The sequence below is a fragment of the Cottoperca gobio genome, chromosome 12 (genome assembly GCF_900634415.1).
Source record: "Cottoperca gobio chromosome 12, fCotGob3.1, whole genome shotgun sequence".
NCBI lineage: Eukaryota > Metazoa > Chordata > Actinopteri > Perciformes > Bovichtidae > Cottoperca > Cottoperca gobio.
Window position 1 is genome coordinate 11,434,974 of NC_041366.1, and position 17,564 is coordinate 11,452,537.

Sequence of the window (17,564 nt, forward strand, 5' to 3'; positions counted from 1 at the left end):
ACATATGTACCCTACAAACAAAGCTGGTTAGCGTGACAGAAATTCCAAAACATCTTGACCACATTGCTCGGATGTTCTGTTCTTCAGTTGAGCAACAACTGTCAGCACAATAGTACCAGAGCATTGTTGACAAAAAACCCTTTGTGCGTTTGTGCCTGCTTGAGTGTGTGTGTGTGTGTGTGTATGTGTGTGTGTGTGTGTGTATGTGTGTGTGCGTGTGTGTGTGTATGTGTGTGTGTGTGTGTGTGTGTGTGTGTGTGTGTGTGTGTGTGTGTGTGTGTGTGTGTGTGTGTGTTTGTGTGTGGATAATAGACTGCTAGGATATAACATCTCATTGTCTAAATGTATTGTGTTGCTGGGTGTTAATGAGGGTGGTGTAATTCTGCTGCAATGAGAAGGGAAAAAAAAACACAGGAAGAAGTTCACAGCTGTGTGTCAGGGGCTATTACTTGTATAATACTTGGATACATCTTAAACCATGCACTTATGTAAACTAGACTTGTAGGGGACCTTACAGATGACACAGAGAAGTAATGTAGGTTTCTAGCCATGCAGTGAGTTTTATCTAGCGCTAACATCAGGTTAGATTTTATATTTTGTTTAATACTTTGGTTTTTGACCAATTTCCTGAAAAACCACTGATATTCCTACCAACCGAACCTCAGCTGTACTTAGAGTTTGATGCTTATTAGCAAATGTTAGCATGCTAACATGCTAAAATAAGATGGTGAACATTATACCCGCTAAACACCAGCATATTAGCATTGTCATTGTGAGCATGTTAGCATGCTGATGTTAGCCTTTAGCTCAAAGCACCAGTGTGCAGCCTCACAGAACCGCTAGCATGTGTCTCTTATTTGATCACTAATTAACATTAATAAAAACGCATATTTTCCATTAGTGTCTTTTAGTCATTTCGAACCTTTTAAAGTAAATGCACTTCATTATGTTAGTTTTGAGGAAGAAAAGGCGAGAAGATGGAGTCACGAGAGAGGTGAGTGTGAGACTGAGAAAGGAAGGAATAATGAGAAGAGGACTGTGTGAGAAGAGAGAGAGAGTAATCGAAAAAATAGGGGGTAAAAAAAAAGAGAAGAAGCACATCTCTGTGGGAAATGAATCTTTGTCTTAAAACCCGATGCAGGAATATAATATTAATTAATATAAAAGCTAAAGAAAGAAAGCAAATAGGAAGGGTAGAAGAAAGCTCATTGAAAGTCTTGACAGCAAGAGAGAGAGAGAGAGATAAATGTAGAGGTGACACATTTCTGAGTGTCTGGGAAAGAATATTCTGCAGGTGTGAATTTAGTCTCAGCCTACAGATCAGAGGGAGACACAACAGACCAACAGACACACACACGCACACCTCTACTTGCACATTATAGACACAACGGAGACATCATTTCTTTCTGACTAGCTGTCTTGATTTGCCCTTCCTCTTTACTTCAATCCTCTATCTTTCTGTCTCTCAGACAAACACACATTTATGAGAAAGATTTTCGAAACATGACTTCACTGTGTTCACTGTGTTCTTACCTGTTTCTCTTCTAATTAAAAACGCACAAATCACAAGCGATTTCGTAATTTTCCTTTCTTCCAATGAAATCACACATTGTCACATATATATATATATATATATATATATATATACTGCATATATGTTTTCTCTCTCTCTCACACACACACACACACACACACACACACACACACACACACACACACACACACACATGCCTTTGAGATGCTGTTGATCACTGATTTCAGGGCAAGGAAGACTACATTGAGACGCAGTGATTTAGATTGTCTTAACAAGGATGGGAAGATTAGGAAAATTTAAATAAATAAGAAAAATATTGTGATCTTTCAACTCCTCAATTAGTAAGACTTAAAAGAAGCCCTATTTCTTTAAATCAAAGGAACAAAGACTAACATTTAGGAATATTATATTGATCATTTAATCCCGCTAAAGTAACTAGAAGATAAACAATATGTGGCAGCGGATTTCTGCCAGATTATTTGCAATGATTTTGTGTCTGCAGTGTATTTGAAAGCGATTTGAGGCACCAAAACCATTGAAACACCGTTGACGCCAAGACACCACAACATGTAATTCTGTTTATGTCATGCAACTATACAAAAGCGGTGTCATGGCAAAGGTTATCACGTAGAAAATAATGATAGCTGTGATAAAAGAGTGACAAAAAAACTTTTTCTATTGAGTGTGTGATATGTGAAGTATGGCAACAAAGAGGAAAATTATGACATAATATTTTCCACAAAGTAACAAAATCCAGTTCTTAAGAAGAAGCCTGTTCACACTGTGGAGTCCCATGTGAAGAGGATTTATTTATAAAAGCTTACCGTTTTGTCATTGTTCTTTCAGCTTTTTCTCCTCTCCTATCCTCTCCTATCTTTCTAATCCACTGTTAGTCAATCCGTGCCAATCCGTGAGGAGAACGTTTTGATAGATTAATTAAATGTAAAACTTTAATTCGAAACTGCTGTTTCACAATATCACGGGTCCTGATGCTTTTGTCGAGGTTTTTCTGTTAAATGTTGAGAAAATACATCTATAAGGAGAGGTTTAACTGTGATGAACGACTTCCCCACCAGAAATGAAAATATTTTATCAGTGACAGGTTCATGAAAAGCAAGAAAATATCAGTGGTTTTGTGTGAGTGAGTTTGTTTATACACACTCCCGCATGAATAAAGTATATCCAAGAGAAGTGAGTAAAAAACTAAAAGAATGTTGTTTTGTGGTTTTAGTTGAACAGTTGCGTGTGTGGACATTTACACTCTAATTGGGCCACCCATTTAGCTACAGATATGCACACACACACACACACACACACACGCGCACACATCTCCCTGTGTCGCATGTTCTCTGAGGAAGAGTAGACAGCTGCCTCTCTAAAACTGAACTGCAATTAACACCTTTAGAACTCAACATTCCAGATTCATAAATAAAAAAAAACAGATTAAGGGCCTGGGATACATTAAAAAAGGATTAGCTCCAAAGATGTAAATATCCTGTGATCATTTTCCTCATAGTGAATCCATCATTAGGGAACCGTGAGGGCAGAAAAGTACGCAAATGTTTTTGAGTTAGGATAAGCGAGGGTTTTAAAGTCAATCACCCATAACTCTTTTGGGTCTAAATCCGAGGGATTTACATTGCCCTTAATAAAATACTCTGAAATACACACGCATACACATGCCAGTTATCAGACATCAGAAATGGCACGCACACAATTAACAGAATACTTAGCGTGAATCAACAGTAAGACCACCAAGTTTAGGAATAATAATGATGGCAAAGTATTATTTTTGCACTTACATTTGGTTATGCTGCATATGGTATCGTACAAAGGTAAAGATAATAGAATTCCAGGAGGTACTACCGTGCTGGTAGACTATGATGTAATGTCAAAACATACCATTATACCTACCGGTATAGATGTAATCATATTATAATTGCATTCTTAGCATGTAGTAGCAACACCAGAAGCCTTCATATTGATATTTCATGGATTTCAAGGTGTTTCAGAGTCCGCACAAAGAAAGAAAACCTGCAACATTTTTATTTGGAAGCATTGCTCTACCCCATCAACACAGTGCTGCTTCACGTATTCTCCTCAACACGCCTCATGGCGTTCTAAAACAACATATCGGTGCTATGCTGAGTGAATGTGGAACCAACATGGCATCACACTTGTGCAAATGTATGCAGAACGGTCATCATTTGTTGAGTAAATATCTTCCATACAACAGGACATACAATACAATACAATACAATTAGCAACGTTTGAGTACACGCAGAGTTTTTTAGCTCCATGTTTTTCAGATGTGACCTGACATTTTTCACACAAGTAATCATCACTGGCATAACATGATATCACATTCTCTGCCAAAAGCCACATATTTAGACTTGATGAGTCAGGTCATTACTCATCAGAAATGTGTTTTTAAAGTTATGAATTGTGATGTTTATGTACAGGTTGATTAGCCGAATATGCCCCTTGCTGAAACATATGAACGAATGTAGTTACTAGCTTTGCAAATAGATAGACAGGCTCACAGAAGTTACGTTAAATATTATAAGTGTTAAGGTGGGGTGGGTCAAACTACATTAATATAAAAACATTTACTTGATTGGTGTGGTGGCAAAGAGTGACTGAGACAAAACAAAATATTGACTGATGCGCTGGCTTTGTCTCTACAGTTTGGAAACCAGTGATCTGGAATATTGATCGCTGTTTTCTCCATTTTGCCTGATCTAACGTGAGGTCCATCATTGCTCAACAGATGGGAGGATTTAGGCAGACGCTTGCTGTCTCTCTCACCAACAAGCAAAGACCAAACAGATGCAAGATTTCTATTCGTCACGTCTTCTGCCATTGTGAATATTATATATTCACAATTCTGATCGTGAAATCTAGTATCAGGTAATAATGTCTTTCCCAACACTAATTAAAATAATTTTTGCAGTACTACCACCGCATCTCTATGCTCATTACCGACCTCCAGTTTAGACATGGAAGGCTCTCTATATGTCTTTCCCTCTTCCCTGATGGCTCTCCCCTTGTTGCTGCTGCTTTTGAAGTGCTATAGCAGAAACATAGACGCATGTGGTCCGGAGTGAATCTCAGGAGATGAAGAGGAAAGATTTGAATGGAAGGATGTAAAGATGGGGGAAGATGAAAGTACTGAGATGTTTTGTAGGATGGCGAAGGAGTGCACAGGCAGGTGGTTGACAAGTAATGATTGAGCATGTGGAGTAGAGGTTGAACTGGCTAGATTGATGTTCCCCCCTGATGTAAAGTAACCAATATTCGTCAAGGTTGAAATCAAAGCCTAGTCAGATATACTCTATGTGTTTTCTCTCTTCTCTGTATCTCTGCCTCGCTGTCTTTCTTCCTCTGTTGTTCTCTCTATTTCCTTTGCTGTAGCCTACTTTTGATGAGATGCCAAACTCACATACCTCACACTAGCCTCACTGATACAACAGTGACTAAAACATGAGCTGCTGGTTTTCACTGCTTTGCATCATCAAGTCAAGGGGCTGTTTCAGTCTGTTCACTCGGCTTCTGAGTGATTCCACTTCTAAAGTTTACCAGCTTCCGTGTGTGGACAGGTGTGCATGAAAAGATATATTGAGTATATTCGACGTATCGCACTCGTACAGTGGCAAGAATACAAAGCAGGTACGTGTTGAGACCAAAGTTGTACTTTCACTTACTGAACGATATGATCCCTTCGCAACAAAAATGTCTTTCTCTGCACATTAAAAGAAGAGCAAAAATGATAGAGCGTCAGACATCAAATTGTGAAGTTGTGTTAAGTCATTATTGCTGTTATGTGGAAAACTTTCATTTCAAAACAAAAAATGTACTCAACAGAACAATGGAAAAGGTGATAAATACATTTGAAAAAAACTGAAATAAACAGTTATTAAAATACCAAGGAGTCTACAATCTCCTGGCCTGAAAAGTGAAGCCAATCCAGACTTGCTTTAAGTTTTGATTGTATAGAAGTCTATAAAATGATGACCAAACTTCTCATTTATTACCACCAGAGTTTATAGTCTCAATCACTAGTTTCAAGTCATTTTGTAAATGAATGTCCCATTTAGAGTTATATACACAAAGAAGCAGGGTATGTTTAAGTGCATGGCTACCTTGTGATTGACAGGTTGCTACCACCGTGTTTTCCGATTTGAATACTCTTCCTGTTTTCGTTACTTTAACCCTTTAACCATGTGTGTCAGTTCATGAATGTTAATTGTAACAATTTGGTCAGCAAAATGTATTATTTTTCAGCGTTCAGTTGTACTTTGTTCCACCCTCTCGTGTCACTTCTGGTTACAAAAAAACAAGATGACGTTACAGTCTATGATACCAATAAAAGTTGGAATAAAAACGATGTTGGAGCCAGAAGGCAGTCGACATGTTGTTCAATGCACTTGGCATCATAGAATGGCATGATTTTGATTTCAAAATAATACATGTTGTATTTCTTAATGAGCTTACGTCTAAGAAAAGATACTTTGGGTTGCTGGGAGGAAAACTTGTTGTGTTTTTGCACAGTTTGTTGTGTTGGTGAGCAGATCTGAAGATCTCAGAGTTTTATGGCCAACAAAAGAGAGTGTCAACCCTTTTGATGGATGTGTATGTCATGCTGCCACCACCAGTACAGAGAGACGGGGATCGAGTCTGACAGCCAAAAGCTTGAGCTGCACATACAATTACTGTGTGTGTGTGTGTGTGTGTGTGTGTGTGTGTGTGTGTGTGTGTGTGTGTGCGTGGTGTGTGTTTGTGTGACGTTTTGGGTGGGGGCAACAGTGTGGTCTCACCTTACAATCACCTGTCACTGATAACAGATGTTCACATAACAGGATTATTTACCCACCAACACATTGTGTGTGTGTGAGTGTGTGTGTGTGTGTGTGTGTGTGTGTGTGTGTGTGTGTGTGTGTGTGTGTGTGAGTGTGTGTGTGTGTGCGTGTGTGTGTGTGTGTGTGTGATTGTGCGTGTGTGTGAGGGAAGTGACTGAGAGTTATTGATTTATAGCCCAGATATGAAGCAACTCTTCCAAAGCACATCTCTCAGAGCAAACCCATCTTCTTCGTACAATACCGGTATTGTGGAGGTGTCATGTCATCGTCTGCTCATGCCATGCCATCCTAATTTGACAGCTCTTGTCCACACCTTTCTGAGACGGAAAAGGACATCAGGAAAGAACGTCCTTCTTGAAAAAGCCACTCCAAAACATCTTTTTCCATTAACAGCAGTAATGAAGCTGCACAGTGTTGGCAGAGGAAAATTTCCCCCCAGTCCCTAGTCCACTAAAGCGCTGCATTTAAAGCTCCCATCTCATCCATCACACTCCAACAATAGAGATGTCGTCCACTCCCTAGACAGCTGTTCGAACACAGCCCCCTGAAAGTGTCTGTGTGCCTGTGCATCTGTGTGTTTATGTGTGCATATATGAGCAAACATGAGTGAGCTTGTCCGTATAATGGACCTCTAACATTACAATAAGATCTTAATTTAAAGGTTATACTCTTATGTTTAAACAAATTAAACTGACAAAGACTCCACATCACCTGTTTGACACCAGTATTGTACTGTGTTGGATCGCATTCATTTATAGATACTTAAACAGATTGATTATTCCCTTGTTGACAGTGACACGGCATGTCCTCCATAATATATTGAGGAAACTTTTTAATTAGAAAAGAAATTAAAACCGTGGTCTGCATAATCACGAGTGCTAATAAGCAAAGGAGAAAATGAAAGAAGCAGCACTAGATTGATAAAAACGTACACCGGGTGGAGGGGTGTGAAAGTCAGATTAGTTTTTCTATTGAAAATCTTCCTGGCAACCCTGGCTGTCTGACCACAGCCAGGGCAGCCTGTGTGCATCCATGTGTGTGAGTCCACCTTACTCTTATGCCGATGCCACGCTGGCACCGCCATCTGCTGCCAGTCGAAGTTCTGTCCGGCTCAGCAAGACTCCTCAAACACACACAAACACACACACACACACACACACACACACAACTCCCTACGTCCTGCTTGTGGTCAGACAGCCAGGTGGCATCACACCAATTGTCCAACAGTTGTTACCCACACACTGCGACCTGCAGCACACTATGGTCATCTAACAGAAAGTTACGAATGCGCGCGTAGACCTGATTAGCGCGCAGAAAGGGTGTCTGTCTGTCCTTCCGTCTGTTTCTCTCTATGCCATTTGGCCTGTTTCTCTGCCTTGGAATGAGAACATAGGAGCTCTTCCTCACAGCCATCAAACAGTGTTTATGTGTGTGCTGTGTGCTTTTTAAGACAACTCTGAAAAAGAACTCCTTAGAGGGGTGTCAGATGGCAGGCGTTTGTGTTGGTGTGTGGAGGGGGGATGGAGAGATGATGGGGGCGGATCAAGGAAGGGATAGAAGGAAACAGGAGGAGGGGGAGATTGCTCCGTTCTCTGTGCAATTCAGCTTTTGTTCTCCTAGATAATAACTCTCCACCCCCTGACTCCAAAAACCAAGGGAAGCCCTCCAGTCTGGAAACAGGAGTTAAACTCAGGCTAATACTGTGGTTATGACAACTGGTTGCTGACAAGATGATTCACTGTATCATTTCGACAGTTGGTGCTGCAACTGTGTCAGATTTCTCATAGTCAATTATAAATGTCCTACGTTGGCCTAAAAAACTCAACATGCTTTTAATTTGGGCCAAAACTGAGTAGGGGGGAAAACATAGAGCCATATAACTGCCAACAGCCTGCAGGCCAGTTGAGTGTCTTGGCCTAATCTGCCAGGACCAATGAGGAAGACTGAAATCTGAGAAGATATTGCAAATTGTAGATATTTTTACTTCCCTCGTTATATGAGGAGCACCACGTTCAGATGGCAGAGCTACAGTTTAGGTAGCGACATAATAATCACAATCTCTGCTCTCACATTTCTTTTTTAAAAATCGACACTAAAGAAAGACAAACATTTAGGGGGAAACTGAGAGGAAGTCGAAGGCAATCAATGTTACAGTGAAAACACTGTTCCTTTTTGCTGTGACCTGGTTGAGTGGAGCAGCATCTGCAACCCACATGAAATCTAAAAATACTCCCTCACCATTGACTGCTACAGTACTATGCCGTGGCCTCAGTAGGTAGATGAATAACTACGTGTGTATGGTAAACTTGTGCGCATGTGTGAAAGTGGGAATGGGGTTCGAGCTATATTCTGAGGATTGCCGCAACCTCAAGCCTCAACCTTAAAACGTCTTTGTAAATATGCATTTGTGTATTTGTGTTTGCGCACACATGTGTGTGTTATTGAGAGAATGTTGGGCTACGCTAAAATTATAAGAGAAACAAACTACTGTAGATCTAGTACATTAATAGCATATGACTGCTTAAAGCGTGTGTATGTGAGAGCTGATACGATATACGTTGTACAATAAATATGGAGATTCTGAGTTAAATAGAAGAGAATAAAAAAATAGTACACTTGTTTTTGTTAGTAAAAATGCATGTTATTGTATTGAAAATTAAAATCTAAAACTTATTGTAAAACTTAAAAGGTTGCCAACAGTAACAGCGGATTACAAGTGTGAGTAGAAAAATGGTGCAATGTGTTGTTGTAGTATAATTTGTGTTAGATTCTGCTCGCTTGTTATGTTAGGTTATAAGGTTACATGTATGTAAAAGTGAATATATCAGTAGTTTGTTGATGTCATTCAAAAGAGGGCCATGACTATCCTTATTTCATACTAATGACAGATGTGTGACAGATGTGAATAATGTTGTTTATGTAACAGTGAAGACTGGTTTTAGCGACCAGTCATTGCTATTACCCTGATGTACAGTAACAGAAGCACTCAAGCCCAAAGTAGAATATCCACAGAGCCAAGTTTCAATGATTTTCAAATTGTTATCTTTAATTTGCTACAAGTGTTATTTAGCTGGTTAAGCTATATTTATTCAGGAAGTCCAAATGTTTCATGTGATGTAATATTTATCTGAGACTTCCACAAAAGTACAATAATAGTAAGAACAATTATTAATTCATGTGAAGGTATGTCATTTAGCTAACAAGACTTCAGGTGTGAGGTATGCCCCAACTGGTTTGTTTATGTAATTCTTAATAATTGCTCATTTGTAGTTTAACTCAAAACAGTTACATTTCACTAGAACAATCATTTAGTACTTTAGAAACAGTTGGTTACAGTATAGTCTAATTTTACTAACTGTAGCTAAGTACAATTGTCTATTATCTTAACGTTCTGTCATAGATATGCTAATAAGATTTTTGTATATAACAAAACAACAAATAATTTGACAGTAGTCCTTTAACCTACAGACATAGATTTTTGGGGGGATGCAGGGGACACGTCCCCCTCAATATTTAGAACATGTCCCCCCAATAAAATCATGTAAGTAGCAGGGGACTATTTTTTTTTGCCGAACTGCTAGAACGCGACTAATAGACTCAACAATGCATTTGATAAAGTTGTGGTATCAGGATGCAACATCATAAGCAATCTGCCATAAATGGAAAGAAGATGAAGCAACTATGCACAATTGAAGCAGGAAGTACCATGACATTTCCATCGTAATATAATGCAGAAAAGGCACACATGTATGCAGAAGAAATCCCCAGAATGCAGGAAATTAAGTGTTTCACCCTTTGACGCCCTTGCTTATAACCCTCTGATCTGATTGTGTTCATTGTATAGGCTACACTTTTCCTTATTTATCATAAATCCAAACTATTTATAACTGTTCAAAATCTGCTGTATATTCAATTTCCTTTCTGGTTTTCAAATAAATTGGAAAACCACTCAATTGTGGATTGTCAATTAGTGGATTTAACATAGTTACACACACACACGCGCGCGCGCGCACACACACACACACACACACACACACACACACACACACACACACACACACACACACGTAGCTATTATGCAAGGATATATTCTGCACCAATCTGTTTTCTTGTCTTTCTCTCCCTCCTTCTCTCCCCCTGCACCGTGGTACCGCTCACCGTACAGGTGCGAGCTAGCAGCGGCTCGAGGCGCTCCGCCAATTAGGAGCACTGAGCGTGACCACGTGAACAAATCCCGTTGTCTAAATTCCCGTTCGGCGGCGAGCAGCTCAGAGTGAGCGGCAGCGCTGAAAGCCACATTGAGTGGGAAGTAATAACGGCAGGCTGAACGGGAGCGGTGTGCAGGTAAATTGCTTTTTTTCCTGGCTATACACTTTTTGTGCCCTCATCCCCTTTCATCAACTGCATGGGGTTAGTATGCGCTTCAGACGCGGCTCTGGGACAGGATGTCTTGGATTAAATTTGTCATCGCTGCGGGTGATTCTCTGCTCTCCTCCGATCCGCGGACAGGACCAACAGCATCATCGGCTGGTTGGCTCGGCACCGTCTGCGCATTGAAACTCAGCCACCCCGCTCCTCCCACCCACCTTCTATCTCCCTTTCTCTCCCGCTTGTCTCTCGCAGGCACACGAGGCTATTGATAGTTGACAGAAGCCTTGTAATCCCTGGCTGATCTGGCTGACCGACCGGCCACAGCCATTTAAGAAACAAGAATGTTGATTGAACTTTATTTTGCTGCGAGATTTGTTTTAATTGGTAACGCCCGCATCTATAGATTGACGCCGTGCAAGGGGGATTGTGAAAGGCTTATTTTGGTGCTGCATGCAACCAGGCGAGAATAGGCAAGCTTTTATTGCTTAATTATTTATAAGACTGTCTGGAAGAGAGTAATGCTTCTTTTGGATGGAGAGGGAGTCAAGATATAGGCTAGTTCTAATCGGGATTTCTACCCATTTGTACTTAAATGTTCTGCATGTTTGTTTGTTTTACTTTGCCCGGTTATAATCAAAATGCTTTGTGATTCTTTGTTTTATTGTTTTGGCCAGTAAATCAAATTAAGTGCTGACAGGATTAAGTGAAAAATCGATTACTCAGCCAACAGCAAATGATGTATTGGAAACATTGCATTTAACTCATGTATAAAGTAAAAAAGACTCAGATCCATCCAGCTGACAAACATACTTTGTTTTCAGCTTTTCAAATGTGAAAATGTGAAGATTTTCTCTGACTTTTATCACTGTAAATATATATATATATATATATATATATATATATATATATATATATATATATATATATATATGTATATGTGATGATATACAGTATACACGGAATGATATATATGATTTGGACTTTTAAACGGACAAAATATGCACTCTAGGAAATTTGTTATGCACATATTACAGCCCAAAGATTGATTATAGATTATCTGAAAAAATATTGACATGTTAATTGATGGCGAAATAATCAATAGGCTAGTTGTAGTCCTGCATTGATGAAATTAGATGCGCTATGTGTATACCATCCTTTTCCAGAACCCTTGTAGTGTAGTCTACATATCTGCGGTTGTTTATTCCACTGTAACTTTTCTGTTCTCCCCAAATGCTTCCTCAGAAAATACATAAATAAATAAATATAAATAAATGAATGAATAAATAAATACAGTGCATTTGTCCTGCTGTGTTTCTGCCTTTTTCTCACAGCCCTACTCCACCGGAATTAATCGACCCCGTCCGCGCCTGCGCACTCCCACCACCATTCATCTCTAGGGATCTCTCGCCCTCGTTCTCTTGTCTCGTGCGAGAGAGGAGAAACCAGCAGGCGGCTCCGGGCTCGCGCTCGCTTCTTCGGTTGTCAAGGCACAAGCAGTCCTCGTTGCGGCTGGACGGTGACAGCTCAGGTCGGCTCTCTCATTTTGTCGGATTGAACTCGGATTTCTGCCTCTTTGGATTTCTTTACGTTGGTAGCAGTGACGGACTATCAACAGTTTATTGCTAACGCCGTAAGTTGGTTGATATTTTCTTTCTAGCTATGTTTGTTTTAATGTTTTATGAGGGTTTTTGCATGCATGGTCAGCGCTGTCACCACGAGAGAGTAAATTCTACCGGCAGGAGTTTTGGCTAACTTGTTTTATCTCTCGCGTGCTCTTGGTCGATAGAGGTTTGGAAGTTTAACAATTTTTATGTGTTATTGTTTCGTTATCCTTTTATACGCCCTTGCTTTCGCCTTTTCCCTCCGTGGTACGAACAAAAAGAGGAACTTTACACGTGATAAAACGTTAACTTTTACTCATTTTGTGAGCTACAATGTTTTCAGTCAGTGTTTGCCGACGATGTTTTGGTGAAGTATCCTGCGAAGAATAGACTAAGATGAGCGGTTTGACTGAAGCTCATCTTTTATAGCAGGTGTCTGATAACCCACTTCCGCACTGTACTATAAGATATCCATCGCATGTAAACATTGAGGTCTGTTTTAACCTAAATATTTCTCTTACCCTTCTCCTGCTAGTTGAATGTCATCGTTTTTTACTTAGTAGAAGCTATCTTTTCTTTGTTGTTTCAGTATTATTTTCATTTCCCGTTTTTTAACCAACCCCAGGCACTGTTTTAGGGAACCAAAAGTTATTGAAGCACCGTGTTTTATCATCGAGCGTATTTGCTCACACACATAGTCTCCTATTTTGTGTTAGTGTGTGTGTATGTTAGTGTGTGTGTATGTTAGTGTGTGTGTGTTTTGCTTCTGTTTCTGTGTGCTCATGAATGCGTGCGTGGGTTCAAGTGAATGACAGTGAAAGGACGAAATGCTGAAATTCCGCCAGTCTGTTCTTGCTGAACCAGCTTGTTGGCTTACCTAAACTTGTTCAGTAATCGTAAACAAACATCTTATTTCACGGTCTTACAACAACTACAAAAGAAAACAACAAGCACATCAGTGTGTCAGTGTACAAAGGTTTCTACACCTGCCTGTGTACAGTAGCATGCAAAACTTTCCAAACTGTTCCTCATGGTGCTGAAACAGCACTATTGCATATTTGGCAGCATTTCTCATGTCATTTTTATGTGTAGACAGGTTGTTTCTGTATTTATTGACTGAGCTGTATTTGGTCTCTGCTGTGGTCCAGTGCTTCTCATTGGTCTGTGCTGGTTTCAGTCATTTATCCGCTCTTTGTGCCCGGTGGTCTTCAGGCTTAATTAATGGCCTGTTGCCTTTGGTTATTTTTGTTTGCTCCACCCTGCTCCACCCTGCTCCACCCTGTTTCATGTGCAGGAGGTGTCTTACACACTCAGCCACACCTGCCCTGGTTAGATAGAAATGTGGTGCGTCTTTGTTTTCTTGCCCAGCCCTTAGAGTTGATTTATAGAGTGGAAACATACTTCTTTAGTTGTTGCTTGTTACTGCCAGATAATGCTCCTCTTGTGCTGCGTACAGTGGACTTTGTGAGAGATTTAGTAATTACATCCTTGCTTCTTGGTATGTGTGCTTGAGAGACTGTCAGTGATCTTTCTTGTGTGTGTGTGTTCATGTCTCTTTTCCGCGATGGTCAAATATCCAGCGGCAACTTTACAAAGTGAGCAGAGTACCAGGGATAGAGCAGGTTGAAAGAGCTTGTGTGCGTGTGCGTGTGCGTGTGCGTGTGCGTGTGCGTGTGCGTGTGTGCACCTGTGTGGTTGAGTGTGTATGCTCCAGGCCCCCATGAGCACTTTCACAGACTCTTTCTCGTAAGCATTGACTTGGCAGTGAACTCTCTATCAGTATCGATGAGATAAGAGAATGAGAAGGAGGATGAGAGGGAGCTTGTGTTGTGCCATCACGATTCACAATCCGTCCTTGTCTCTCTCAGTATTTCATTCTTCCGGAATTGTTTTCTCTTGATATGTCTTTCTTTCTTTCTTTCTTTCTTTTCTTTTCTTTTTTTAATTTTGCTCAAAATCTCTGGCCCCTTTTTGCATTTCTTTGTCATTTGACACTTACTAATGAGGCGGATATAGATTTCATGTCTTTGATTTAGTGCATTATTTAGTTACACACATATCAAGAATGACTAAATCAAAACACCATAAAAAAGCATATTCTACCAGAATTATATCCATATAAAATAAGGCTTTTTACCATTCTATATTTAGCTTTTGGTGTTTGATCCAAGTATCAAACAGGTGATTGAAGCACACTGGATTTGGATTGTTTCAATTAATTTTAAAATTGATTTAATTTCCACTAATGGAATTTACTTGGGCCTAGATTAAGAACACTTTGGAACTGGCAATTGAATAACACCCACATACCAGAAAATCAAAAAAAACGTACCCGAAGTGTGCTTCAAAAGATATGTAGACGTTACGTTACGTTAGACATACGTGAATACGGAATACGTACGTGAATATTTACCTACGGAAATACATACGGAAATATAGTACGTAAATACCTACGTGACTACGTTAGAGATACGTTAGATATAGACTACGTCGGCTGACGGTGAATCCTACAGCCAATGTATTGATAACGAGTGGATACCCTATTCCTACCTTATGTTAAGATGATGCCTGACGACGGAGTAACTTATTAAACGTGTTTCTACAGTACAGCTAGCGTTCAGCATTCTAGCCGTTCTCCAGCATCAGCATGACGTGAACCAAATGGCACTTTTCCAGCTCCGTTGTCCAGACGCTCTGATACGTTCTAAATAAGTAATTGATAAGCTATCAATGTTTTACATATGTATAATAATTTGTTATGTATACGTCAATTTTGAGGTACTTTTCATATACGCCGGCATGTTTCTGCCATACGGAACTGTGTGACAGGACCGTATGTCTGGCGTGTCGTCTGCGTCCTTCAAACGATCACAACTTACCCTTAATTTATATCAACCTATTGCCGATATTTCGTATGTGCCGACATACGTTTCTGTCATACGGATATGTGGGACAAGGCCTTTAGATCCTCGATCCTGATGGGGAAAAACTCCTCCCAAAAAAATGGTTTAACAGGGGAAAAAAATAGAAAGACACACCAGGAAGAATAACCGTTATAAAAATAACAACCTAAAATGTCAGTCTCTGTCCTTTTTCACTCTTACGTTTGTCCTCCTCCCCTTGTGTGTTTGCTGTCACCTCTGTCTGTTTTGCCCTTTTTCCTGCAAACCCATCTGTGTGCAAGTGTCTGTTTTATTTACACCTGGTAACAGCGTTGTTGTTGCTGCGCTGCTTGAATTTTGGTTTGCTTTATGTTATGTTCATGGTTTAAACTGTCTAGAATCTCAGTAGCAGAGGACCCACAGTAGCGTCACAGAATGTCTCTCTTCCTGTAGCTGCCTCTGCAGCGTGTGTGTATTCTGGTGCCCCGTGCCTATCAGGGAAACAGGAGTCTGCCCACCAGTTCTCAGATTCTAGCATACAGCAGCACATTTAGAGTCTCATCTAGCAAGGAAATGTAGCACTAATCCAATTGGCTGGAGCTTTAGTAAAAGCTTTCCTAATTGGCCGATATAGCAGCTGGCTGCCAAGGATCCAGTAAGCACAACAGGGAGTTGGGGAGAGTCCCAGTGGTGCTTTGGTGCAGGAGAGACTGAACAAAGGGCAGATAGCAGAGAGTGCGCTACTGTTTTGAATAATCTTCCACATGTCACTATAAATGACCCATCTGCACCCTGCTGACTCAGATCCATCCAGCTGACCAATCTCATTTCCTAGCTGTGTCGTTTGCCAAGCAGGCATGCAAATACACACTTCCCCAACATTCCATCTGTGGAAGAAGAATGGCTTTCGTCACACAAACATGTTTGAAGAGGAAACACGTTCCCAACTGGCGAAGGAACAAAGTGTGTGTGTGTGTGTGTGTGTGTGTGTGTGTGTGTGTGTGTGTGTGTGTGTGTGTGTGTATTACAAGAGGAAGAGCAAAATGCTGCTACCAACATCCACTGCAGCCGTTCCTGCTTCCTTTCACTTCAGTATGGAATCCAGGAATAGCTCACACTGACAGAGACAAGAGATGAGAGAGAGAGAGAGGGAGGGAGAGACGCACAGAAGCGAGAGTGAAACAAAGAGGGACCGCCAGACAGGCAGAGGCAGAGAGTGTGAGAGTTGGCCTTGTAAGGGTTCCTGCACCACAGCTTGCACCACCCCACACAAACACTGAACCTGGAATGAACTGTTCTGGGTTTGGTTTCTCAAGTCACTGTTAACTTGAACTTTGGCTTTGTGTGGCTGCTTTGGAATGAATCAAAGGCAGCCTTCATCAGCCGATGCATTGGGGAACTTGTAGTGAGTTCATCGTGAGGAATGGCTTGTATTGTTCGTGTTCTCATTTTATTCATTATACAATAGCAGCGTTGTCACTTAATGTACTGTATGAATTAATTTCCCATTAGGTAAATGAACTTTTCCTATAAGAAGTAAACCCTTTGTAAGTTATTACTTGACTTGGTACAACTTACATTTGCAAAGTACAAAAATTCAACTTCCTTTTTGTGCTTGCTCATGTAATCTTTTAACACTTGGACAAGAGTGTTTTTATGCATTCTGACTGAAAATAAAATCTGTTGCTTTCTCTATAAAGTAATCATTGTTTTGGTAGCATCTGATTGATCATTTGAATTAATAAAGCTGTTGCTTACTCTTATTAAAAACCTGAGCAGTCATTTAGCTTCTGTGATGCAATGAGAAAAATAAGAAATGCATATTGAAATCATTGTAAATATAAAGATTTCTCTAATTAGTGAGACCTGTGAACAACAAATGACATGCACCAGAGTGTGTTTATCATCTTTGCACAATCAAATATTGAAAATCAAATATTGACACTTTTTATCACAAGGGAAACTGCTCCAGATGGCATTGTAAAACACTAAATTTTGGTTTACGCAGAATCCCTGTCCTATCGAGGGAGATGAAGTTCAAAGAACATACATTTTTTTTATCATACTGACCTTGAAGGGGAAATAATGTGAAACGCATTGAGATTAACTTTTGTTTGTCAATGCAAATTCAAAAACTATAACCAATCTCATGAATTTCATACAAAGTCAATGATCATAGACACAACAAACCAAATAGTCAGTTTACTTTAAATGTGAGGTATGAGTGTAAACTTGTTTATTTGATTGAAGTGTGCATGTGCAACATTTTTCAAATTCTGACCCTTATGTCATATGCTTGACTTTTTGATCACTGCAC

The 17,564-nt window shown here is 40.0% G+C and overlaps 1 protein-coding gene across 1 annotated transcript in view; it reads left to right on the top strand.

Annotated features, from left to right (window-relative positions):
* Nucleotides 1–12,256: 12,256 nt before the first annotated feature.
* The window catches only part of strbp (spermatid perinuclear RNA binding protein), a 70,518-nt gene continuing 65,210 nt past the window's right edge, over nt 12,257–17,564 (top strand). The window contains exon 1 of the mRNA XM_029444305.1: nt 12,257–12,394. The gene's annotated coding sequence lies outside the window, so the exon portion shown is untranslated. The remainder of the gene's footprint in view (nt 12,395–17,564) is intronic.